The sequence below is a fragment of the Euleptes europaea genome, chromosome 1, assembly GCF_029931775.1.
Source record: "Euleptes europaea isolate rEulEur1 chromosome 1, rEulEur1.hap1, whole genome shotgun sequence".
NCBI classification, from domain to species: domain Eukaryota; kingdom Metazoa; phylum Chordata; class Lepidosauria; order Squamata; family Sphaerodactylidae; genus Euleptes; species Euleptes europaea.
The window spans coordinates 77942975-77970964 of record NC_079312.1 but is presented as its reverse complement, the minus strand read 5'-3'; positions in this window follow the sequence as shown (position 1 = coordinate 77970964).

Here is a 27990-nt window from a genome sequence, read left to right as displayed (position 1 = left end):
CACTTGCCTGATTCTCTCTGCTTAGCCTTTAGACAGTGTGTATATTAGCATGACAGTTTTCTGGGTTGCCAGGCAGAAAGATTTGCTCAGAAGCTAAAGGGCTGATGGATTTGTTTGGGAAGGTTAAGCATGTCCTCGTTACTAATCTTCTACTGAAAGTACTGAGATTTGAAAGTGTTTAACTTTGGGTTGTGCCCATACTCTGTTTCTTTACTTTGGGGGGGGGGGATATTGTGAGTGTCAAAAGACTGCAATTTCCCTTCCTAGTTATAGCATGAACAGTTTTGTTTACTACCTTTTGGTACATGTGGTTCATTGCATACTATTACATTTTACAAATGCAGTCATTTAGTTCAAGGTGGTTCAAATTAATTGTCTAATACATTTGACCTCTGTCTATCCAACATAAACTCATCTGTACATCTATCATTTTTACATGTGGTGTTACTTTAAAAAAAAACATATTACGTCTAACTAGGTAAAAGCTTCTAAGTTCACTTTTAATATATGGATTGTACATTTCTGATGTTAATGCTTAATAGATATTAAATGAAGACATTTAGATGCTTGAGGTTCTTGAGCAAATTACAGAAGTTTCTTGAGCAGATTACAGACATTTAGGGGGGAAATTGCAGGCTCTCTAATATGGTTAGCAACTCCAGCCTGGGAAATTCCTGGAGATTTGGAGGTGGGGCTCATGGAAGGGGGAATTAGGGATTTTACCTAGAATCTATGGTCTACCATACAGTCTGCCCTCTGAAGCTGTCATTTTCTCCAGGGGAACTGATCTCTGTAGTCTGGAGATCTGTTTTAATTCTGGGAGAACTCCAGGCTCCAGTGGGTAACTGGCAACCCTATGAAGGCCTGCCTTGATACATTGCAAGGAAGGCCCACTGCAGCCTAGAGAAATATGTTACCTAAAAAAATCTGTGGAGTTGCCATCTGCGGCACTGAAAGTTTTTCTGCTTATGCTGATTTATTTATTTATTTATTTGTTACATTCTATACCCACTGACCTTTTCTGTCTCGTCACCAATTTTCTGTCTCCCACTAGAAAGAAATTCACAACCTTAATCTGGATCCATGTTACCTTCTTGGGGTTTTTTCAAAAATATTAGTCTATTAGATGAGTTCCCTTCCATTAGGCAGGTAGCTGGACTGGATAACACACAACATCCTCCAGCTATAAACTGGTTGTTATAATTGTATTTGTTTGTTTATGCTTCATTTATACTCCCCCTTTCTTCTCACTGAAGACCCAAAGCAGCTTACATTGTTTTTCTCTCCTCCATTTTATCCTCACAACAACCCTGTGAGGTTGGTTAGGCGGATAGAGAGACTGACTGGCCCAAGGTCACCCAGCAAGCTTCCTTGGTAGAATAGGATTTGAATCTGGGTCTCTCATATCCTAGTCTGACACAACTACACAATACTGGACATCAAATAATATCTCTGTACATATTTATGTTGAAAGGATATTTCTTTTAAGAGTGAGGAGCAGCTATGTGTGTGTAGGGGAGTGATTGACTACACAAGCATTTCTGAGTTACTGGTCCACGTGGACTTATTTCTACGGCTTGCCTCCCAAACGGCCCCAGTTTTTGTTGGAGCTTCTGCATGACTTCATTGTGTATCCATTCCCATTCTGCCTCCTTTGGAGGTTTTCTGTTGTTTCCTAAACCTGTGTTACTATAGACTTTTGTACAGAAAAGTGGGTTTGTCCTGGTGTGGACAGCATGCTTTTTGCCTGATAAATCACTGTAACCTTCTAACACTATAGTGACTTATCAACTACCAATTTTTTAAAATCTGGCAAAAGCCCACTGGTGGAAATACTGGGGGCAAGGGGGGGGGAGACTTAGGTAAACATAGAGAATCCCCCTGTGTGAACAATCCATTGCTTCTGAGAATGCAGACCAACTGAGAGCAGCACCAGGAATAGTCTCTATGTGGAAGTAACCATTGTTACACAAAGGGTTGCCAGGTCCCTCTTCACAACCGGTGGGAGGTATTTGGGGCGGAGCCTGAGGAGGGCGGGGTTTGGGAAGGGGCCATTTTCTCTAGGTGAACTGATCTCTACCAGCTGGAGATCAGTTGTAATAGCAGGAGATCTCCTGCTAGTATTTGGAGGTTGGCAACCCTAGTTACACACCTAGTGAGGTTTCCTTTTTTATTCTGGGAGGCAGGGTTCCTATTTCTACACTCACCATTTATTTCAACTGTATAATGTGTTTTCTGCATTTATGCCTTTTCTTTGTTGTTGTACATGTTAGGGCCGCATCTAGGGTTGCCAACCTCAAGGTAATAGCAGAAGATCTCCTGCTATTACAACTGATCTCCTGCCGATAGAGATCGGTTCACCTGGAGAAAATAGTCGCTTTGGCTATTAGATTCCATGGCATTAATGTCCCTCCCCTCCCCAAACCCCGTCCTCAGGCTCCGCCCCCAAAATCTCCCACTCATTGTGAAGAGGGACCTGGCAACCCTAGCCGCATCTGATGTTGCCTTTTCCTATCCTCATTCTGGAACTGTGTCCAGGAGCCAGACTGCAATGAGTCTGCCTTCTCCAGAGCTTATCAAAGACCAGGGGAACATTAACAAAGTTTGCATTCCTGAGAGCTGAGCTAAATATGTTTGCTGGCATTGGGAACACAACAGGCAGAAACAATAAGAGCTTATTTGGGGTGGGAAAATAGCAGGCAGGAAAGGTTTAGGGCACCTCCTCCCACTTTTAATGGCTCCCCTCCTGATTTTTTTAAAAGACATTGCAGGAATGTCACACACCTCTGGGAAAAAGAACTGTCAGCATGTCAGGTAAAAATGAATGTGCTGCACTTAAATAGAAAATGGCATACAGCTACGTGCAAATATATGGAAACTTGGCTGTCCCCCCTTCCAATATGAATAACAGCCCAGCGGAGGGGGTCAGTTTCAATCAGCAAAGTCATGCAGTTGAGAAAGGGTTAAACCTCCTATTAGAAACATAGAATCATAGAGTTGGAAGGGACCACCAGGGCCATCTAGTCCAACCCCCTGCACAATGCAGGAAATTCACAACTATCTCCCCCCACAACTCCAGAAGATAGCCAAAATTCCCTCCCTCTCATGATCTGTCTAAGGTCATAGAATCAGCATTGCTGACAGATGACCTTCTAGCTTCTGTTTAAAAACCTCCAGGGAAGGAGAGCTCACCACCTCCCGAGGAAGCCTGTTCCACTGAGGAACCGCGCTAACTGTTAGAAAGTTCTTCCTAATGTTTAGACAAACTCTTTTGATTTAATTTCAACCCGTTGGTTCTAGTCCAACCTTCTGGGGCAACAGAAAACTCGGCACCATCTTCTCCACTGCATGGCTCTCACAGCTTTGGTTTCCATTTTTTAAACGCTGGGAAAAACCATTCATGGATCTTCCACTGACACATTGAGTTCAGGCCTTTGATCTCTGTCTTCAAGGGTCAAGGTTTACAAAATTTGGAAAAACTCTGGCTTCCATACTTGTAGCCAGAAGCCCTTTGTTTTATCCTTAGAATGCCTTTTCATTTAGGATGTTTATAGCCCGCCTTTCCAGAGACATTTATTTTGAGGTTTGAAGCACTCATTTCCTTACCTGGGTAGCTAAAGCCCATGTGGGATCAGCCCACTTTTGTAAAAGCTTGGAGAAGTTACAGAACCCAGTTTGCCAATCAAAAGTGACCAGTTTCTGCTCACCCATGGTGCCCCATCCCCATTTCTCCAACTTGAAGAAAAAATGTCCCATCCCTTTAGTAGAGACTTAATGTGTGGAAACGAGCAGGTGAAGCTTTTCATGGCATTGGAGTAGGGTTGCCAGCTCTGGGTTAGGAAATACCTGGAGATTTTAGGGGTGAAGCCTGAGGAGGGGAGGGTTTGGGGAGGGAAGAGACTTCAAAGAGGTATAATGCCATAGAGCCCACCTTCCAAAGTGGCCATTTTCTCCAGGGGAACTGATCTCTATTGCCGGGAGATCAGTTGTAATGATGAGAGATCTCCAGCCACTACCTGGAAATTGGCAACCTTACATTGGAGGTAAGTATCATCACCTTGTAAATCACATCCCATTTGGCCTATTAAAGGGGTGGGGAATTTCTCTCTCTCCAAATTGTTGGCAACTCTACCCTCATTGCCTCAGCTTCTTAAGGCTGACCCATCTACTAAGCATATCAAGGCAGTCACTAGGTTTGCCAACCTCCAGGTACTAGCTGGAGATCTCCCGCTCTCCAGCCGATAGAGATCAGTTCATCTGGAGAAAATGGCTGCTTTGGCCATTGGACTCTTTGGCATTGAAGTCCCTCCCCTCCCCAAACTCTGCCCTCCTGAGGCTCTGCCCCCAAAGCCTCCCGCCGGTGGCAAAGAGGGACCTGGCAACTCTAGCAGTCACCCAGCGTGACAGAGGTATAGGGGCACCAGCCAGCCCTGTCGCCCCTCCTGCCTCTGACAGTAGGGTCTGTTGTGACAAGTGGCAGCTCCAGGAGGCACCCCTGACCCTAGTAGGCAGCCCACGTAGGAGCCTGCTCCTTCCTTCTATCCATGGGGAGGATTTCCCCTCCCCCATGGTGTGGGGATATGGACGGCATGTGGTGGATTCTCACCCCCCAGCAGTGCAAGTGGTGAAGAGGGTGGGCAGCAGCTTCCCACCTCACCTTGAGGGACCTACGCCAGGCCCACCAGCTGGCTGTGTATTTGTCTGGGTCAGACCTGGCCAAATTGGTCCATGCAACCATCACCTCCGGATTGGACGGCTGTAATTTGCTCTACATAGGGCTACCCTTGAAAATGCTTTGGAGACTGCAGGTGGTCCGAGAACGCAGCTTCTCAATTTGCCATGGTGCAGGGTGGTGGTGGGGGGCAGCAGTGTTATCCCTCTCCTCACCATGATGCAGGGGAAGGCAGGTGAGTGGTGGTTTCCCTGTGGTACTGGAGGGGGCGACAGAGTAATTTCACCACCTTGGGCATCAAAAAATCCTCGGGCCGGCCCTGCAGCTCTGCATCCCTTCGAAGTCATAAGTGTCGGCATAGGGAAGGGAAGAGCAGTCCCAAGGGGGTGGTATAAATCATCAGCTGTTCTCCACCCTCAGGTAACTTAGCTGTAAATCTGCCTGTTGAGGGAAGAGGGCAGGACCCTCCAAAACAGAAAACCTGTCCCAACCGATTCCTCTGGAAACGGTTGGAGCCAGAGACGGGCAGGCTGGATTCTTTAATTAACCTCCACTCTGTTAACCATAGAAAGCTTTTTAGCAGGCAAGCTAAGTAACTGCAATATTTATAGATTCAATTTCAAATCGATTTCCCTGATAGGCAAGTGCGGGAGCGACGTCACTCCTACTAGGAATGCAAGCAGCAAACACACCGTTGCCATGGAGATTTTGCCCTCACGGCACAGGCAGCCTGTGAGCAGGGCTTGTTTGTGGGACTTTCAGGCAAGGCAGCAACGTCCTTAATTAAAACGAGCAGAAAATACTTCTCACAAAGCGAAGCGGTGATAGAAGGACATGGAGAAGTCCAGTTCTTCAAGATACAGGCTGCAGAAAGAGAATTTGCTTCGTAGCCCCAGCACTTCTAGGAGCAGACGTGCTTGAAAAGGGCTGCAGTCAGGGAAGGGTTCTACACGCAGGCCCTGAGGGACAGTTTGCATACCTCAGGGAGGCACATTTGTAGCTCGCAGACATGAACTCCCCGAGAGCCTGAATCCAGGGGGCCATTCTTTAACCGGTTATAATAACAGCCAATATGGTGTAGTGGTTAAAGTGTTGGGCTAGGATCTGGGAAACGCAGATACGAATCCCCACTTTGCCATGGACTGACCTTGGGTCAGTCACACACACACTCATCCTCACCTATCTCACAGAGTTGTTAAAAACAGGATAAAACAGAGGAGAGGAGAATGATGTAAGATGCTTTAGGTCCCCATTGGGGAGAAAGGCAGGATATAAACTGAGGCAGCAGACCTGTAAGAGTTAAAAATTGAAAATTATTATTAAAACTCCAAATCCAGAAGGGCCCCTGGAAAGATATATTTGAAATGAAGAAACAGACAGTAAAAGAAGCCAAAAGGAGATTACAGTTTAAGCCAGACAGTGTTGTTTGTTGGGCTCAAGGTTGATTAGAGTTAGAATGAACAAGGGGGCGCCTGGGTGGCTGGTATGTCAAAAGGAGTGAAAGACTAATTGTAACTAGATAGAAATACCAGGTGCACTAACAATAACTCTAAACAAGTATTATCTAGACCAATGAAAATATTGCTGCATTTCTGTAAACCTATGATTTTTCCTTATGTTGTAACCCAATAGGATTATTCTGATTTGTATTATAAACCAATGAAATCATCCCCTAGAACTCTGAGCCAATGACAAGTTATTATGTAATATGCATAGTTAGAATATTATAATGAGCTAATTAAAAGGTTATAAAAGTCTAAACACACTTTTGTCCGGTGCTCCAAACTCCACTTTGAAAAGCCTCTGAGGGCAGAATTTGGAGACTCAAACAGCTGTTTGGAATAAAAAATGTTCTTCCAGAAACTGGCTTTGAGTCTTTGTGTTTGAAATCCAACTCCTAAAATCTTGCTACATCAAAACAAACACTAGTCTATCTTGCAGAGTTGTGGTAATGTAGCCCTACGAAGAAGTCCAGAAAAGTTACTAAATTGCTTGAAACTAAGAATATGTGCCCTCAAAAGGTTTTCTTTCTAGTTGCCTAGAGAAGATCCTTACTGCAGGAAGCAGGTGACTCTGAATGGCAGTAAACAAGGCTGGTTTAATGAAATGGGAAGTTTAAAGCTTGTAGAGCGCTTGGGAGAAATGCTATATAAAATTTATAATTACAGGAATTAGTGTAAAGCCCATGTACACTGCTGATGACTATTACATGCACAGATTTTTTTAACATTGTGTATGTTTAATGTGCGCAGGCTGAGAATCAGCACATGAAAAATATGTGCTAGGTACAGTTGTTATGAAGGTTGACCAATAGGAGAGTTATATTCTAGCCTACACAGCTTTGTACTGACTGGAGCAGCTTTTCCACAAAACTTCCCAAAGTGCACTGAGTTGTGGCCAGGGTGGATTGGGCATTAAGGCCACGGGGGAAATTCCCAGTGGGATGGTGGACTGGGGTGCCATTCAGCCTGGGGCCATTCCTGCCCAAAGAGAAGGGTGGGTGCAAAGTCCCCACCACTACAAGCCGCAGCAACAGAAAAGGGTGAGTTCAGGCTCACTCTGCCCAGCACAGGGCTGGGCCTGGCCTTGCCACAGTGATGGCTGTGCCCAGCCTCACCAGGGCGAGGGAGGTATGCCTGGCCTGGCCTCACTGTGGTGATGGGCCCGTGCCTGGTCTACTGGCTTGGTCAGGCATGCTCTCTTCATGGCTGGCTGGGCATGCTCCCTTTCCTTTCCTGGAGGAGATCCTTTTCCAGGGCTGTTTCCCCCTCCTCAATCCCCTCCCCTTGTGCTTCCTTAATTGTTGACCATAGCCAGCTGAGTACCTGCCAGAGCAACCACACACATTCGTCACAGTGTAGCCTAATACAGAGACGCACTACAACCACCTCCATCTCATACCTATTTGGTTGTGTGAATTGAACATAGCTCTTACATGCTACCTCACAATGCTCTTGTGTCTGATTCTATTCCTTTGCTTTCATGTCCTTACAGAAATATGTTGTAGTAGTTATGGTGTTGGACTAGGATTGGGGAACCTCAGGCTTAAATACCCACTCTGCTATGAAGCCCACCAAGGTCAGCTTAACCATTAGGTGAACAGAGGTGATTGTCTAGAGTGTCAGAGCAGGCAATCATTTGAGGAGCATCTAAAACCATGTACTGAGCTGCTATTCCTCTTCTTCCTCTCTGGGTCCCTCAGCTTCACTCACTCTTCCGCTGCTGAGAGAAAGCCACCACCTGCAGCTGCGTGCGCAGTGCTTGCAGAATCACAGGGGAGGAGGGTATGGCTGCTGTATCTGGCTGCACCTGCTCACTAGCTGAAACTGCATGCTATGGCAGCGCATTTCAGGTGGCGGTCCAGGCAGCTGTTGAACAGAAGTGAGCAGCTGAGCCGTGCAAGTCGTGAGGTATCAAATCACCTGGTGGTTGCTGCTGGTCCTGGCCCTGATGAGTCCTTCATAGACCAAACATCCCTGGAAAGGCCCCTCCCTCTGCCTTCTACTGAGAAAGACCAAGCCTGAAATGCTGGCAAAACTGTTGTGGTTGCCTAGCAACAGTCACTGACAGCATCTGTTTCTTAAAGGTACAGGCACTCTTTTAATCATTTTCAGAGGTTTTAACCCCCCACCCACCCAATTAAAAAAATATTTTTCTGCAATCCTGGGGCATTTTTCAAATTTGTAGAAAGATCTGTTTTGGCTCCAATCTCTGGACTGAAGCATCTTCAGCTCTGGCCAGGTTGAGAATTAGAAAGTACAAGTGGGGGACCTGCAAGGACTTGCAGGGGGCATTTCATGTCCCCTCCCTCCTCTTTTTAATCTTTCCCTTCCCTGAAAGACCGTATAGTTTCTTGCCTTTTCCTGCCTTCTTCTTTCCTTCCCACCCACCAGCCAACTTCATTTGCCCTCCTGTTTTTAGTTTTCCCTCCTTCTCAATGCTGTAGCAGCCTCTCCCCAACAAAACTATTGCCCAGTTGTACAGTGCCAGCTGAGCTGGGTCCATTGGCACTGGGGAGGAACCTGCAAAGAATTGAGGGAGGCAATTCACTTTCTCCTGCATCCTGCTCCCCACACTATTTCTTCTTTTCCTCCTAGCAATTCCCATATCCTCACCTCTGCTTCTTTCTCTCCTTCACACCCACCTACCTTTTATGTGTCCCTCATCTTCAGCTATATTTATTATTACATTTACACCGTGCCTTTCTCCACTATGTGGACTAAAAGCAGCTTTCATTGTTCTCCTCTCCTCCATTTCATCTTCACAACAGCCCTGTGACTGTTTTGTATGTCAGACTATGTGTGGCTAGCTCAAAGTTGCCTAATGAACTTCTACATTAGAGTGGGGATTCAGACCTTGGTCTCCCATATGCTAGTCTGACACTATCACTGCTACACTACACTGGCTTTTGTGGGGCAGCTGCTGTTGAACAGTAGCAAGCAAATGGACCTGGGTGAGTTATGCAAGTTGGGTGGTAGTACGTCACCCAATGGTTGCTGCCCTGCCTGGTCCCAATGAGTCCTCCATCAAAGGCCAAAACAGCCCCGGAAAGGGCCCTGACCCCTCCCCCTGCCTTTTACTGGCAGAAACCAAGGATGCAACTGGCTGACACTACTGTTGTGACTTCCTAACAACTGTCACCGAGGGCATCCATTTCTTAAAGCTACAGTTGCTCCTTTCATCGTGTTGGGGTTTTAAAACCTCCTATGTATTTTTTCAAGATATTGGATTTTACTGCAAACCTGAGGCATTTTTCAGGTTGTAGAAAGATCTATCTTGTCTGTTCATGGCTCCAATTTCTGGATTTAAGTATCCTCAGATTTGGTCAGGTTGAGAACTAGAATATACAAGTGGGAACCTGCAATAAACTTGTGGGGAGGGGGCATCCCCCCTCCCTTTTCTTCCTTCCCTCCTTCTCCCTTTCCCTGTTTATGTTCCCCCTCTCTCTTTCTGCCTCACCCCTTATCTTCCTCACCCCTTTCTCCCTTCACTCCTTCTATGTCAGTCTTCTCCTCTCTCTTACCCCCTCAGCCCTTCTCAGTCAATTTCCCCCTCTTCCCCCCTTCTCAATTTGCTCATCTTTCTCTCTCCCCTCAGATATTTCCCCTCCTTCTTTCTCTTTCTCTCCTTTCTCCCACAGACAATCTCCCTTCCTTCTTTCTCCCCATTTTGGGAGTCGTGGTGGCTGCAGCTGGGCCCCTGGGAGCTGCCATGCCTGTCGCAGGGTTGCTGAGAGTCCCATCAATGGTAAGTACTCTGTGCATGCACAGACAACATTTTTGTTTTGGGGGGATATATAAACTCCCCAATGTATTTTTTAACATTTTTGGATTTTTCTGCAAACCTGGGGGGGTCCCCCAAGTTTGGAGAAAATTTCCTTTCTTTCAGTGTGGACCCAATCCACAGATTTAGTTATCCATAGATCGGCCCACACTTGAAAAATAGATAAATAGATGACCAATGATTGAATAGTCCTGATCATGTTGACTAGTCTTTCCGAAGTGTCATACTTGGAGGACTGGTGTAATTGTTCAGGTATGTACTGTAACTGTGTGAATAGGGGGAAAAATCAAAGGTCACAGAACATTTTTGCTGAACTCCAAAGACAAGATCTTAGTTTTTGCAGCTATTGTTCCCTCCTTGGACTTCTCAATACAATGTTGTTGTCAGTACAATGGCACCCTGACCTAAAGATGAATGTACCATATAGGTTGATCTCTCACATGAACTGTCTGTTTCATGCTCTATGTACAGTTCTTATGTGATGTTGAGTAAGTAAGTGGTTTCTATTTTGGTCTTCTGTTCTCCTGGCATTGCCATCCTTTAATTTTCCCTTCCTGTGTATCTCACAGTGACATTATTTTTGCAGATATGCCAGATCTCAGTACATCTTTTCTGCTTATTTCCTGAAATGCTAGTGTTCTTTGAGGCCAAATCCTGAAACCAAAAAGAATTTGGCCACAAATGGTGGCCCTGACTGGACAGAAAGGTGGGATGTAAATTTTGTGAATAAATAAAATAGGAGCAGGGTGTAATTCTGTTTTACTTGGCTTTGCTTTCAGATGCCCTTCATGAATACTTGTTTTATAATGGGTAATTGAATTCCCAGGAGCCCCGTGGCGCAGAGTGGTAAGCTGCAGTATTGCAGTCCAAAGCTTTGCTCACGGCCTGAGTTCAATCCCAATGGAAGTTGGTTTCAGGTAGCCGGCTCAAGGTTGACTCAGCCTTCCATCCTTCAGAGGTCGGTCAAATGAGCACCCAGCTTCCTGGGGGTAAAGGGAAGATGACTGGGGAAGGAAGACACTGGCAAACTACCCCGTAAACAAAGTCTGCCTAGAAAATGTCTGAATGTGACGTTACCCTATGGGTCACGAATGACCCGGTGCTTGCACAGGGGACCTTTACCTTTAATTGAATTCCCAGCTAATTTCTATTCTTTAATATTTAAATTAAAGACAATATGAAGTGTGCCTTGAGTGCCACACTCTGTTGCTGTTGTGTTTACTTCAGTTTTTAATGTTTAGTGCTGGGAGATGAGCTTGGGAGGCCTTATGAAGGAAGGACCAGCTCTGGAATGAGTGATATCAAGCCCAGGGTCAGTGCAGTGAGGCTCTGAGGATACCCTGACAGGAATAGGCTTTCCTCTATCTGATTGCTACACCAGTACACCACACTGGCTCTCATATATATATATATATATATATATATATATATATATATATATATATATATATATATATGTGTGTGTGTAAACCTAAATGCTATATAAAATGTTTAATCAAGAATGAGGCAAACTAGATTGCCTTGACATCTCTCTTCCCACATTTAAACATTTAAAGAAGTCCAAAACAACAACAACCATCCTACATAGAGTACAAGGGAAAGAATAGGCTTGTTCAGGATAACCAGGAGGACCCCCCAGCAGTGTCTCCTCCTATTATTCCATTTTTAGTGCTAGAGCATTGGTGATTCATCCTATCTTTCATGGCATGGTCTGGCTAATGTTTTGTGCCAAGAACTAAACTAAAATACAACAGAAACGCTCTACTATGGTATCACCTACCTAAAACCAGATGGCACCCAACTGGTCCTTTCTTCTCCTGCAAGACCAATTGCACTCTTGTGTTTTTCCCCCCTAAGAGATATGAGAGATCACTCTTGTAGCTGTTGGCATCCCAGTTAACATTCCTTACATGCAGCATACACTAGAAATTAAAAAGGGATTTCCCCCTGGAACTCCCTAAGGCTGCTTCCTGCCACTACTTGTTGATTCAGAATTGTGTCTGTCTTCTTTTTATTTTATGATGGTGCAAGAGGTGAACAGAGGGCAAACACCAGAATGAATTATTCAAGGACCATGGTTCTGAGGGATCAGCACCTTCTTCCTATTTGCAAAGGGAAGAAAATGGTAGTAGATACGGAAGATTACATGGTTGCTTTCTTTGGCTGTATTAGCGACAAATTAGATGTTACACGGAAAATGCATGTAACTGTATCCTGAAAGTTTCATTTTTTAATGAAAAGCAGAATTGGGAAGCTGCAGTTTTGAACAGAAGAAGAGCAGCGTGTATGTGCACATATGGGCTTAATCCTTCCCTACTAGCCATTTGCTTTTCAGAATAAACTACAGTCCCAAACTCTCAACCTGCAGTTTCTTTCTGAACTATATTGGTACAGTGCAGCCCTATTTCCTATGCAAAAAGCCCTCTTTAATAGTTCAGTTTTGCATACTTTGCTGAAATCCAGGTGGATTGGAGTCTTCCTGACCTTATCAAGCAGGCCATTCCATAAGGTGGGAGCCATAAAAGAGAATACACATGTTGATTTTTGATTGTTGATTTTGCCCATTTGCAGGGTGGTACCTGTAGAAGGCCCTCCTCAGAATGAGCAAAGGTGTTGCGGTGGAACTTAGAGGGAGAGGCAATCCTGCAGGTATGAGAGACTACAAAGGCCATGGAGGGCTTTGTCTGTTATAGTCAGTACCTTAAATTGAGCCTAGTAACTGATGGGAACCAATGGCAATAGAGATTAAAAAGCATGGGGGATAGGACTGCATCCTGTGGGTACCTACAGTACAGGTCCCATACTGGTCTCCAATGGCAGTTCTTTGAGTCCCACTTGTAAGGAATGATTTGAAGCAGTCCAACGCATGATCCCTGATGCCTACTTCTGCCTCCAAATTCCCCAACAAGATGGCATGGTCCACTGTATCAAAGTCAGAAGATAAATCCTGTAGGAACAACAAGAAGGCCTGGCTTTGTCTACATTTAGACAGAGAAGGAGGAGTAGGAGTAGGAGTTGGTTTTTATATGCCGACTTTCTCTACCACTTAAGAGAGAATCAAACCAGCTTACAATCACCTTCCCTTCCCCTGTCCACAACAGACACCATGTAAGGTAGGTGGGGCTGAGAAAGTGTGACTAGCCCAATGTCACCCAGCTGGCTTCATGTGTAGAAGCGGGGAAACAAATCCAGCTCACCAGATTAGCCTCCACCACTCATGTGGAAGAGTGGGGAATCAAACCCGGTTCTCCAGATCAGAGGTTGTCCACTAAAATTATCCTTGTCAACACACATCTGCATCCTGGGAGTGGAAAAGCAGCTGGGGAGACAACTTTAAAAATGGCTGGGTATCATTCCTTCCTCCCGTAATAAGGTCGCCCACCTCCAGGTGGAGCCTGCAGATCTCTCAAAATTAAAGCTTATCTCCCGGTGACAGAAATCAGTTGCCCTGGAGAACATGGCTGCTTTAAAGGGTGAACTCTATGGCATTTTACACTGCTGAGGATCCTCCCCTTGCTAAGCCCACCCTCCCCAGGCGTCACCCCCAAAATATCCAGCAATTTTCCAACCAGTCATTGGCAACCCTATATAACTTGTCACTCTGCTGTTCAAAAAAAATTTTTTTAATCAAAATTGAAAACATTGAAATCTTCCCCAGATTTTTAATAAAAGAAAAATCTGTCTAGATTTCTATATTTATAGTTTATGGATTAATATAACACTTTCTCCTTAGGCGGAACTATACCACACACACACACACACACACAAACTCACCCCTCTTCTGTCTGTGTTGCTGATTGGCTGATGCTGCTCCCCCAATGACCTCTAGTGCTGCTAGAAGAACAAAAGGGGATTCAGTGGCTGTTTAGCATACTAAAGAAACTTCTGTCTCCGGATGTGGCCCATGACACACACTTCAGGCAACCTCCTCACACAGCATTTTCCTGCCAAGTCACTTTGCTCCATGATCCTGAGACAATCTAGGAGCTAGACCAAAACCAAGTAAAATGCAAGTTCTAAAGAGTGCTCAGCTTCTAATTACTTACAGGATTCACATGTGAAACTCCTAGCTCTGTATCATTCTTGGATGTATTTATTCATAACAGGGGAAAGTATTAACTGAATGCAGTACTTGCACTTCTGCCTGTTTTCGTGTGTAGCTTTACCCCTCCACACCACCCGCTTTGAATCAGTTGTTGTACATGTAAAAGCTTTATATCAACAGCAACAAAGGAAAAATGGACATTTCACAGCTAAGTTTTAAAAAATGTGTTCGACAGGCAGATAAAGGCACTGGAGGTAATATAGAAGGCTGAAGCTCTGCTGAAATTCCAGGCTGCCTGCTCTGAGTCATCAAATCCCAAGAGCATCAGGACAATCTATAGAAATGTCACACAGGCCTCTCAGCATATTAATCAGGAAGAGCAGTGGTTTGTTCTCACTTTTTCAATCAGATCTCTGCTTAGCTGAACGATTTACTTCTATCTTTGTTAGAAAGAAAGAGAGAGAGAGAGATTTGCTGCTTGGTTCTCATAATATGCCTATCTCCATGTTCTGAGAATGTTCTAGGCTGTGGAGGCATCACACAGCCTGCCCGATCCTAGGTAGCACTAGGTGTACCTAAACCCAGGCAAATCAATAGGTTGGGCACACCACATACATAACTCTGCACAGAATCTGGTGAATAAGCTGCCTGCTTTTTCCCAGAGACCCTGGACAGGGCTTATCTTGTCTATCAAGCAGATTTTCTTCACAGAGACTAGAGTTGTAATAGCAGGAGATCTCCAGCTGGTACCTGGAGGTTGGCAACCCTACACTGACCCCACCCAAGCACCTCCCCTGTCTGTACCTATGCTCCCAACTGACCAGGGTAAGCAAGGGCATATTAGTGGTATACAGCGGTGGCACTTCTGGTGGCAAATGGCAGCAGCACTTCCAGCTTCATTTATAGGCCAGTGCTGTCAGAGAAAGGTGTACAGATGGTATCGATCATGAGCAGCGGGAGTGTTTGTATGTGGGAGAAGGATGCACAGGGATTTGGGGGTGTGCAGGTGTGGGGTTAGAAAGGAAGGCATGGAAGGCCTGGTGGTGGGCAGATTGGGGGCCCCTGGGCGGGCACTGTCTGCACAGGGCCCCCAAACCTGGAACCAGCCAGGTGAGCAGGGGTCAAAGAGCATATCAGAAAATGAGTCAGGTAGTTGATTCCTATACAATCATGAAAGAAAAGGGTAGCCTGAGGGAAGAATATGATAGTCCGCATGTCTGGAAAATTGCACCAGCAACTTGCAAAGAATTTTTTCTGCTTAAACTCCTGCTACTCCTTCCCAACCAATCTTGTGATCCAGCCACCAGGATTCGAAGTCTCTAAAAAAAATGCTACTGAACACATACAACTGTACCTAGCACACGGTCCTTTGATTGTATCATACATTTTATTATGTATATTTTATCTAAGAAAATATCTGGGTTAAATGGCCCTGTCCAGACACTGCATTCCATGTCACAGGCGCTACCTACCTTCATAGAAAAGGTAGGTGATCACAGATAATATTGATCACCGTGGTCCATCCCCTTGGTAAATGTTTTGTTATTTTAAAATATATGAGCCATAGGCTAACTTCAGTAGACTTTGACTTCTGAATTTATAAAATGCCATTGAATTTTAACAAGCAGAGGTTTGAGATGGTCTGCACCAACACAAATCTCATGGTAAAACCATTCGTGAATTGTGCAACTTCAGACTGTAGGCATAATTTCTTTTTGTCTGGTTCAAACTTGGATTAGGCTCTTTCCCAATGCAGTCTCACAAATCATGAAAGAAACAAACTCTTTTGTATTGGAAATGACATCAATAGACCATATCATAAGGACAGGCTTGCAGCCAAGGCTGCCCCTCCCCCCAGTCTTATGTAATATCCCAGCCACCAGCTGATATGTACAGGAAAAGAACAGTTTTATGCATATAACTTTGTTTGGCTGGGAATAGTTTGTTTGTTTTATGTATTACTTTTATTAGCATAGTAGCAAATTGTGGTGATGCATACTCAAGCCTCTCTCTTTGTGCATAGTAAAGATGGCATACGATCAAAGCGGACTTTGCTGTACATCATAAAAAGTGAAAGTACTGTACATCTAGCTCTCCCAGAATGTCTCCCAGCTGCTTGCAGATGAACGCTGTGGTCATTTACCATTTAATTGCTGTGCAACGTTATTTCCAAAAGCTGGAGGTTAATCTGAACATTGTTGCTGTGGGATGCGTATTGCTGTAGCTAACTGCTCTGATGTATATTCATTGGAGAGATGATTTGGGGGTAAACACAGCATTTCATTTTCGAAACTCTTTAAACCATTTCACATCTGCAGGAAGCACAGGCGTGATGGGGAAAGGAAAAATGGAAAACATGGTACATCTTTTCTTGCTAAGTCACTAGCCAAGAGTCAGTCCAGTGATTGAAAGTAGCATCTCCACAGTGCACCTTGGGAAATGAGTTGGTTATCTTTGCCATTTGTTAATTCAAGTTTTTCATCATTTATTTCCATGGTGACTGGGGGTCCTGCTTTGTTGATTTGCCGGAACTGTGAATAATGTTTCCTCCTTATTGATTTCCAGAGTTTTGTTTAGGACAATCTAAAAATAACAGCAGTGACACAGAAGCGGCAGGAATTGTCAGGCCTTGCTGCAGAGGTGCAATCTCTCAGCTGCTGACTGTAGAAAACAGGTTGACTTGCTACTGTTTTAATTGCTGACTATTCATATCACAATCTCCATGCCTTGTAAATCCAGATTCAGATGTATGTGGGTTTGTGTGTGTTTTTAGAATCTAGGTTTTGGCTTTTTCGTGGTGCCTTTCCACACGTCGACTTACTCCTGATTTCTTGGCAGTCAATCAACAAGCATTTGAATTAGTTTGGACATGGTTCTTCTGCACGTCTGCCTCCCCCTGCCTTTTCAGTTGTGGAGTCAGTTTATTTTCTTCCGCACATGCCTTCAATAATGAGGATTTTCAAAGGAGGGTGCTGTTGCCATTGGTGGTGTCACAGCACCCCCCCTTTTTAAAAAGGTACTAAAATATCAATATGGTATTTAATGCATGGCTGTTTCACTCGCCGTCACCCCTCCGATGACTTCAGGTCTTTGGATTATGCATGCCATTTCCGACTGTCAGAGGTCGTCTAGCTCTTCCCCTGCATTTCTCTGCATTTTGAGGGACCTGTTTTATCTCAGATTTGAAAATGCAGGCAAAACGAGGGGAAATGCAGGGGGAGAGTGAGGCTACCTCTGACAGTTGGAAACGTCATGCATAATCCAAACAAAGACCCAGTCATCGGAGGGGTGATGGCGAGTGAAACAGCCATGCATAAAAGACCTATATTGCTATTTTCTTTCAGATTAAGTCTGTAGCCCCTTTCCTCATGAAGATATAAGGGGAAAGGCATATCTCGATGAGGAGAGGGGCTAGATTTACTTTTTAAAAATGAAAACTGAGAATTCAGAATACCTGCTAAGCTTGTTGTTACAATGCTCTAGTGATGTATTAATATTGTCATGCTTTTTTTTTTAAAGAAAAGAAAACCACTCATCTTCAGGGTGGGAGGGAGTGGGAGTGATTTGACTATGACAGTCCAGTCATCAAAAAGTGGACTGGAGGTGGGTGGGAGTGGGTGAGACAAAGCAAAGCAACAAAAACATTAAGCATGAAGAAAAAGGTGACCAAAATCGGCTTCCAGAAAACGATTGAGATAAAACGGCCTCAAAAGAATCGGGGACAAATGGGGGGGGTGAGGACTGAAAACTAAAGATACAAAAAGCTAGGGTTGCTAGCTCCAGGTTGGGAAAAACCTGGAGATTTTGTGGGTGGAGCCTGAGGAGGGTGGAGTTTGGGGAGGGGAGGGGCTTCAATGGGGTATAATGCCATAGAGTCCATCTTCCAAAGCGGTCATTTTCTACAGGTGAACTGATCTCTGTTGCCTGTAGATCAGTTGTGAAAGCGGGCGATCTCCAGGCCCCACCTGGAGGCTGGCAACCCTAGCAAAAGCCCATGCTCGTCCACATGAAGATTTGGTGCGCATTTGAGGCAGTAAAAAGTCTATAGGAAGAAGAAGACAGCAACGGCTTGTGCTCTATGGCAGTTTTGCAGCACATTGATTCAGCAATATGCTCACTGATATCAGTAGAACCCAATTAATACTTTTTATTAAAAGGACACCAGAGAGGCCAGGCCCCCAAACAAGCCAAGATAAGTATTTTGTGATTATATTGAACCAGTCTAAGGTTCTGCCTCTCTCTTTGCAGGCAAAGGCCTTACTAGGGTTCCCAGTTTCCTGGTATTAGCGGGCAATTGCCTGCCAATTGACTGGGCTGCCCACCGCCCCTCAGCTGGTCAGAGGGCAGAAGCAGGCTAGCTGAAGAGGGGGGAGTGATCTGTGTGCCTGGTGTGATGACATCACTTCCGTGATTACCCAGAAGTGCTGGCATCACGCTAGGGATGCTCTAGCACTCTCCCCTAAAAACTCCATGGAAACAATTGAGTTTTTGTAATGCCTATAATCTTCATTAGTATTGGAAATATATGCTTTTATATTCAGTCCGCATATTCACACTTATAAAGATGCTAAGCCCGGGATATAAGGGTTAGCATCTAGCACAATACCATATTCTGCACATACATATATATAATGGCAATACCCCATGCATAAGGGGTCAAGTATTATTCTTTGGTTCCTATTCACTCCTGTGTGAGCACTGAGTTAGCATAAACTAGCAGCTATTATGAATCAGGTGCTAGTGAGATCATCCTTTCAGGCCTGGTACTGCCAGCCACCTTAACAGGGCCTAAAGCTTTGATTTAAGACACCAAGAATGTTAAGTTTCATTTCTCCGTTCCAGATCATGTAGCCACCTAAATCCCCGCCTCAACCCACACTGATAGGCCTATGCTAATCCAAAGGTGTCCATCATTGGGTCGTTGTGTATCTATGCGCTATATTACGTATATTGTAACATCCTGACCAGAGGTTATAAATGTTGTGGCAATCCTTTGCTCTGGTGTGCGAGCTGTCCTGCGCCTTAGGGCAGCCCTCACCTGGTATGTATTATTAAGCTTAATAAACAAACTGCCTTGAAATAGCAACCTCTTCCTGTGTTATGGTCATTGGGACTTAATACTATAATGCAGGCTCTTCAGGAGGAGAGTGGTAGAGCATCCTGGCGCGATGCTGGCGCTTCCTGGTAAACTAGGAGGTGACATCATCGTGCCTGGCACCCCTAGCCTTGCCTTGACAAAGCTGATGCTGGTTGCCAGGGCAGTCCTAGGCCTCATTCATGAGTTTATTGTCCTAATTTTGTAATAGTATTGAAACAAAATTTTAAAAGAGTAACTTTGCCTGTAAAGTAGAAAGTATGCTTAGATCCTCCCCCTTTTAAAAACTGAAAGTAAAAACTGTTAGTAATTAATTTATAAATGCTATGCCTGCCTGTAGGAGAAGTACAAGTGGTAATTAAGCTCAAAGCAGAAGGAAAGGAGGGAAATGTCAAGGGACAGTAGTTACGAGAAAGCTCAACAGTATTTTGAGTGTCTGCACTGGATAGCCTGGAGCTGCAATAGCATTTTATGCTAAAAGTCATAAATCAGTTTTGGGGGTGGGTGGGGTGGGAGGAGAAAGGAGGAAACGCTGAAGTGCAACAGACTGCCAACAGTGGTGTCATGATTGTTAAAACTGAGTTTATAACAATCCCAGACTAAAGGGCTAGCTCAGAAGCCAGCTTACCTTGCCTTGTTGTAAGGCAGGGGAGCCCAACCATGAAGTACCATGAAGAGGAGGGCATGCAGAAGGTACATAACCACCAGGAAGTTTATTTTAACCACAAAGGTGCATCAGGAAAAACCGTGACACAAATAGTCTGTTAGCAAGAGCCAAACTGCACATGATTTGGAAAGTGAAACAGCTCTTGCTTAAGAGGCTGAAATCCAGCACTTTTCTGTATGGCAAAGCTGGAAGAGCCAATGCGTTACACATAACACATGGCTTGGGAGCCATGCATGGTGCAGCCTGCAGTTTCCTCTATCATTTCTCGTGGCTCAGCAGCTATTGCTATGTGTCATACCCATGACTGGTTGCAGCTCCAAGCAAGGCCAAGCCAGTGTCAGGGCAGCTGAGCAGCTCTGAAAATGGTGGGGATATTGAGGGACAGGGTTGTCCAGGAGCTCAGTTAAAGGACTAGGCTTCCTGGCAGGGGACGAGGTGACTGGCAAGGACTTCAGATATGATTACTCTGCTTGTATTCCAGATTTTTTAGGGGGGAGGAGCTGGGGTGGATACAACCATCTAAGTAGCTCTCCTCCAACTTAAGTGGCTCTTTCTCCAATGAAAAAGCCACTTAAGTTGGAGGAAGCCACCTTAGATTGGAGAAAGACTTCAAGCTTCAACCAAAAGGAAGGGTGAGGTACCAATAAGTGAATAAATAAGTGAATAAACTTCATTCAGCGGAGTGGTAGGATCCACTCCATTACGTTTTGCCAAATCCCCAGCATCCCAAACCCCGAGACTTATTGGGCAAGGTCTGGTGTCATGGAGTGGGGCCTGATGATGTCATATATTTTTTGCAGTGTGGTCAACTTAGAGGTCAGTTCTGGTCCATGTAATTGTTTGAGTTGTGCACTGCAGCTGCCGAGAACGCTTGTAAAGTGATTTAAATAGTGTGTTTTAATGCACGCAGGTGCTTACTGTTGATATTGCAACTTCTCCTGTCTCAAATTGCCCTTCTTGAACAAGCTATATGTTACTGTGTATCCATATACAGACATTATATCTGTCCCATATTCAGGACTTTTACTGTTCATTCTTTCAACAAATTCCATTAATTTATCTCCTGTTTTAAGGAACAGCCCAGTACTTTAAGCTTTGAACTTTGATGAAGCTGCTGCATAGGAGGGCAGAGTGAACAGAATCAGAAACATTGTGCTTCCCAGAGTGGAAAACATCATCTTCCTACCTCAGTGACTTTTAATGGGAAAGACCCATAGAGGGGACACCTGTTTACAGGGAGAAGAAAGGTGCCTGTTTTGAAGTCCTGAGCAACTCTAGTTCCTTTCAATACCCATAACCCCAACCAATCTTACAGAAGGAATTAGAAAGTGTGCAGTACTTCAGTCTTGCAGAAGCAGCTCAGTCAGCAGCAGTGACCCAGAAAATACATATCGCAGCCGACTGTCAACCTTTGCCAAAATACAACAATGCACGGTACACAGTTAACATTAGATTGGGGCAAGACAGCTTGGCTGTTTAGCGGCATCACAGTCAGGATCCCATGTACTTTTCTTTAATGAAGATCAGCACTGTCAAGTAAGGTCATGTTCTCGGGTTACATATTCAGGTTGTAATGCCACAGCCACCACACATGATGTTTTCTATACAGAGATAATATCTGTCTAGGAAAAATGTGCATACTGTCATGTTGGAAGTTGGTGCAAGTAATCATTTTGCTGCAAACACTAGGATTAAGAAGATGCACACTTTATTCCCAGCCTGTGGAATCATGTGACACTGTGTGTGGGGGGGGGAGGTCCTGCATGGAGAGAACCTCAGTGTAGCAAAAGGTGCCATGAAAGAAACAGCTCTTACTTGGAAATGAGTTTTAACTATAATCTGCAGTCTTCTCCTTAATTAACAGTCTCTAGGATCAGGATGTCAAGAAAACCTCACAGCACTACAGTAATGGATTAAGCCCCCTTCTGAGTTTGTGGGCTCTTCCCTTCCTTGGAAGATTTCAAGATGAAGTTGTACAAGCCTCAGCTCAGGATAACTTGGTAAGAGCATTATGACAGGAGGTCAGGTTTAATGTCTCGTAAAGTCCCTCCCAGTTCTATGATTCTTTGCTGAATATGAGATTTGTATATAGCAGAAGGAACTCCAGTGTGAATAAATATGAAGTACCCAAAGAGCACATCCTAATTAATGCTGAACTCAAAAACTCTCAGTCACGCAAGGAGGAAGCCTGCTTTGTGATCAGAATGTTCCGTTGATTTAACTCAAGTACATCAATATATCTATTCCAAAGTGTGCCTCCTGCCTGTGGATACTTAGAAATGAATGGATCAGTCAGAACAGGGGAAGGGAGGGGAACTCTCATCTTACCTGCTGAGAGTTATTAACATTGATATACCAATTGCAAAGTCTTAGCAGGATGTATACATGGCAATACAGCTGCAGTCATATTCAGCAATACCAGTATTATTTAGAAAGATATACAGGGGCACATTGTGTATAGAAAGAGAAGTGCAATGAAGTCTGCATCATGAATCATCTGGAATGAGTTGCTGGATTTTTGCACGTGTGCAACATTTTCTGATTCCTGTTTTCAGTATAAAAGAATTACAGCTCATCTCTAGCTTTGAAAGCACAAGCAGGAACATATTAATGATTGTATATGTAAAATGAAGCTGCTTCCCCGAGCAATTAAACAAGATTTCGCTCTCGTTCTGTTCTTCAGAAGGGACACGTAAAATCGACAAATCTGATTAAAATGGGATTTCCAGACTCTGACGTCAGAGGGAAGGCGACGCATCCGTGCTCCCCGAGACCCTGCTGCTCTGACTGCTTTTAATAACCGCCTCTGCAGGGCTTTATTGAACACAGCAGTAAGAAGCTGCCTGCAAGGATATGTAAATATGTATGGGGAGGAAATAAATTGTGTGTGTGTGTGTGTATGTGTGTAGACTGAAGCTGGAGGAAGGTTGAAAGTGTGTTCTTGAAATTGCAAGGGCATTTCTGTATTTTTGCAACTGACTAGGAATGTGTGCCTTTATCCTCGTGCTAAGGTTGTAAATAAGCATTCTTGTTATGAGAGGAAAGCTCCTTGGCTGTGAGGGCGGGAGCTTCAGGGGAGTGCACGTATCATATGAGAAACTGGAGCAGGCAGGGGGAGAAGAGGAACCCGTGAAGCTGCAGTGGTGATGTGCTTGCTTTTGGATGTCCTCTGAAACTCCCACTGTAGTGTGAGAAAACATTAACAGAAAAAGTACAGGAGCAGCAAGGAAATGATGGATATTCTGCCCCACTCAAAGCTACTTAAAATGTACAGGAACAATGACCATGAGAATGCATTTCTTTTTGACTAACATAAATTGATACTTCTAAAATACCACATGCTTAGTTTTTTTAATAATCTAATTACAATATTTAAGAAAGAGATAGCATGCTGACACCAAGAGGAGATAAGAACAGAGTAAACAACAATGGGTTTTCCCTGAGCTTGATTCAACAATGAAGATTAGACATCTGACCAAAACGCATTAGGTACACTTCAACTACGGGGTTGTTGGTAACATTATGTATATCTGGAAATGTGATCGCTCTCCTTTCACAAATGTGTTTCACACTTTTTAAATTTTCTGTTGTTATGTTTTGCCTTGAGCAGACCTGGGAAACCATTTATATATTGGCAGGTATATAGAATTAAATTTAAAGCTGGCTCCTTTCTTTTGTTCCCCCATGTTCATACATGCCCCCAAATACTGTGTGAGAAATTGAAAGGCATTTTAAAGCGTCAAGTGTGGAAACACTGTCAACCTTTGTGCCCATCTATAACCAAGCAGATGCTATGTCAGAGCTGAGGAAATCCTCAGCTAGGAGAGATAGTTTCCCTGGCCTGTAAAGAAAATATTAAAGTACAATTTAAAAGGGATCACGGGCTTTAATAAGATCAGACTCCGCAGAGTAATGGTGGGACCTTTTGCTGATGTCGTCATGGAGTTGCCATGGTTACAGAAAAACCAGCTGTTCAGAGTAAAGCTCCAGGTACTGGGGAAAAGACAGCAGAGAAAATAGTAACTAAGCAGAGAGAGGGACGGGAGAAGCAGGAAAGAAGCAGAAAATGGGCAGTGAATGCAGACTGGTCCATTTCACCTGAATGGCATGGATAAAATATGATTTAAATAGTCACTAATTAGTTTATGATCTTCAAAGGAGAAGCAATCTGTAAATGAAAGCCTGGAAATTAAATACTTTTCTATGCACTGGAGTACCATAGGAATCTCTGTGATGTTAATGTAAAACGAGAGATGCTGCACGGGTTCCCACTGGAGATGATGCCTGTTCTTTTCAATGTTCTGAGATATGGAGAGAGAATGCAATTCCCTCCCTGCTCTCTACCAGTTCATTTGACCACCCTCATGGCCCAGCTACTGTGAGGAAAAATTATAGCAGTCCTGCTGGTCACAGAAGGCAAGAGAGGAGAGTGAGTGGCAAGAGATCAATGGGGCTACTGTGGCCAGAAGACAAGTGTACTCCAGATATATAACTAGTGAATACATATCACTTTCCAATGTGAACCTAAATACACATTAAACCAGAATGATGGTAGATGGGAAATTAAGTAGCTACATGAACATGGGGGTGCTGAAGCCAGTCAAAACGACACATATAGAGCAGATTCTGACCTCAGTTATAGGCCAAGCAGTTTGGTCCAAAAACCAAAGATGCTTTCCTTTGCAGGCTTGAAAAGTTACGTGTGCCAATGGGGGTGATCAGATGTCTCACCTGGCTGAATGAAGGGAAAGGAGTGAGTCGTTCTGGGTCACAGGAAAATTTCTAAAAAGTTGGAATTAGATCAACCTGAAGTGAGAACCTTTCAGCAGGAAATTAGAGATATTTATTTGGCAGAGGAAAGTGCGGTCGGTTTCTTTTATTGCTAAAGGGACAATGTTCAATCACTGAGAGGCCCTGATTAATGATCTGATGGCTAGATAGCAGGTGTCAGCATTGGGATCATAGGAAGCAGGCTGGCAGAGCAAGGGATGGGGAAGTGGGAGAGTGCAGAATCAACTGCCTGCGAAGCCAAGAGTCAAGGTCATAAGGAAAGTAAGGGAGGCAGAAGGCATGACCACAACTTGTAATCAGAATTGTTGACAAAACAAGAACCCCCAGCCTGCTTTGGGGTTTCTTTGGCTGCTTCCTGCTTCAGAGGGCCAATGGGATGTGTTCATGGATGGAGTCTCTCTGCAGTGTTGCCTCTGGAATGGGCTTACATTGCTGCCTCAGGGACTTGTCACATGAGGTGGGCAGCAGAGCTTCTAATCCAAAGGTTGCAAGTTTGAATCCCAGCGGTTCCTGACATTAGGTGAGGCATGTCATGGCTTCCTCTGGAAACAGCCTTATTCTACTCTGACTGGTTTAGATGCTCACTCTCTCTTTGGTCATGAAAAATGGCCAGAAACCCTGTGAAGGATTTCAGTGGACAGAAGTGGGTGGCAATTTTTGCTGATTTCCTCTCTCCTGCAGTAAACCTCTAACTCATCCCACCATGCTGTTCCTGAGGATCTCTTGTCCCCCAGTAGCATTATTTAGGGATGCAGTGGTAGGTGGGAGGCAAAGAAGTCATGCACTATGGAGCAAAAGCCAATCCAGGCTTCTGTTTCTTTCCATGCAATATCAAATCAAATCATTTATTACAGCCAAAGGCCAGCATAAAATGTTAAATAAATATTCCATGCAATATGTATAGAGGAGCTGGTCCTGAACAAGACGGGGTGGGGAGAGAAAGATAAATGTAAATAGAGGGCAACACTAATTAGAATGGCAGCACCATCTCTTGGCCAAATTAAACATGCACTGGGTGTTTCATGTTCACAGTCCTTAGTGATTTTTAAGGCTAAATTACACATTTCAGTTTCCACTGTATTGTGTCTGGGTTCCCAAACATGGACTTTGAATCAGTCAGTCACACGTCTGCTGCAAGTTTCCTACTATGAACTAATTTCCCATGCAAGCAGGGCCCCATTTTGGATCAAGACATGGCATGAGGACAGAAGGGCTTCCGCTTCCCCCCTTCCCCTACACACAGTTTTACCAGTGGCCTGAGGGATAATATTGTTGGCTGCATGTATAGCCATCAGTACATGTACAACCTCCAGTGGGGCAAATAGTGCCCCTGGGGTGTTTCAGGCTGGGAAATGGCATGGGAGAAGACTGAAGTCCTTTCTTCCTGCATGCTCTGATCCTGGATTGGGATGCTGCAAGATTGGCCTGACCTGGATGGCCCAGGCTGACCTGATCTTGTTAGATCTAAGCAGGGTTGGCCCTGGTTAATACTTGGATGGGAGATCACCAAAGAAGTCCAGGGTTGCTAGGCAGAGGCAGGTGTTTGTCTTTTGCCTTGAAAACCTTATGGGTCACCATAAGTTGGTTGCAACCTGATGCCACTCATTACCACCACGACTCGTTTCTTTGGGAGGGGTAGGGTGCACGTCTTGAGGCTATCCTCTGGCAGGCAAAGCCTGCGCTCAGGAGAATGAGGATTTGTGCTTCTGTACTCCCATTTCCTTTGCTAAACCTAGATTTCCCCCTCTTCCCTTTTCCTTCCACACCACTCTCGCATAATTATTTATTTATTTATTAAAACATTTATATTCTGCCTTTCCTCTCCATTCAAGAAGGCTTACAATAGTAATTAGAACATTTCCATCTAAAACCAAAGATAAATAACAAGCCCCAAATCCCTCTTACTTTCTCCATGCATGAAAGGCCTGTGCCTGTAAATCAAGTATTTCTAATCCTGATCTGCTGTGTGTATGGGGAGGGGCCATGGCTCAGTGGCAGAGCATCTGCTTGGCATGCAGAAGCTCCCAGGTTCAATCCCCGGCATCTCCAGTTAAAGGGACTAGGCAAGTAGATTATGTAAAAGACCTCTGCCTGAGACCCTGGAGAGCCACTGCCGGTCTAAGTAGACAATACTGACTTTGATGGACCAAGGGTCTGATTCAATGTAAGGCAGCTTCATGTGTTCGTGTGATAGACATTTCATAAAGACAACCTGCCATCTCATTCCCCACACCCAAGCCTTCAAACAGGTTGCTGAAAGCCCACTCACTAGCTTGTGTTCTCCTCATTGGCACTTCCCTCCACATTCCCTAGCCCCAGGCATTTTAAAGAGCTTTCGCTGATGTTGTTTAAAAGGTCATATGTGCACATAATGCTGACATACAGAATAATATTTCCCATGTTTTAAAAAAGATAATAGGGCACTGTGGGGGTGGAATGGACAAGAATACTTGCCTTATGTGCATCACAATTTGATTTGCCTGATAAGGGGCAGAAGGTTTGGTGGGCAAGTAATGGGTTGGGACCAAACTTAGTCGCGCTATGGGCCAGTATTGTGGGTAAGCGGGGAGGATCTTCTCCCATATTAACAGGAGGGATGAAGGTTGATATTTTAATCCTAACTTTTGAAGTGTGATAATGTGTTTTGCCTGAAGTATGGGGGAAATCCCACATGATAATTAAAGCAATTTACAGCCCTGCTGGATCATACTGGTGGTCCCTCTAATCAAATATCCTGTGGCCAACAGATCATGGCCTCAGAGGGCCAGCAAATAGGGCACAGAGGCCAAAGCTTTCCCTCCTAGCATGGCTATTCAGAGATTTGCTCTCTCTGGATGTGGAGGTTCTCTTTAGTTTTTTCCTTTTTATTTCAGGCTCTTTTGACCAAAGGTCTTAAGCACAAATACATAAATTAAAATAAGTTAAATACTATAGTATACAAATTTAAAATAGACAACAGGAGTAACTTAGGATTCATAAAATACTTAAACATTAAAATCAAGATCGTTTGACCAAAATTTTAAATTACAGACACAGCAGAGACTGCAATAGTACTCATGTCGCTCTACAGATACAACAGCAACTACAATGGTAAACATAACGCGGGTAACAATGATTTTAATCTTGTTGTCCCTTTAGAGAGATTACTGTTACCAAATATTTCACGATGGATTTAGTTATTCCTGGATCAACATCACTCATCAGATATGAGGCCACCCAGGATTCAGCAGGAAGATGGTATCTTGATAAGATAGGTGTGATCCAGATGGCCCTGGGTATAGCCCACAGATCACAGAATAGCAAAAGATGGTCTATTGACTCAATTGCTCCTGATGCACAGGAGCAAAGCCTATCTGAGAATGAGATTTTATTAAATCGGCCGCTCAGTTCAGCTGTTGGAAGGACGTTCAGTCTGGTGAGCATAAATGCTCGTCTGT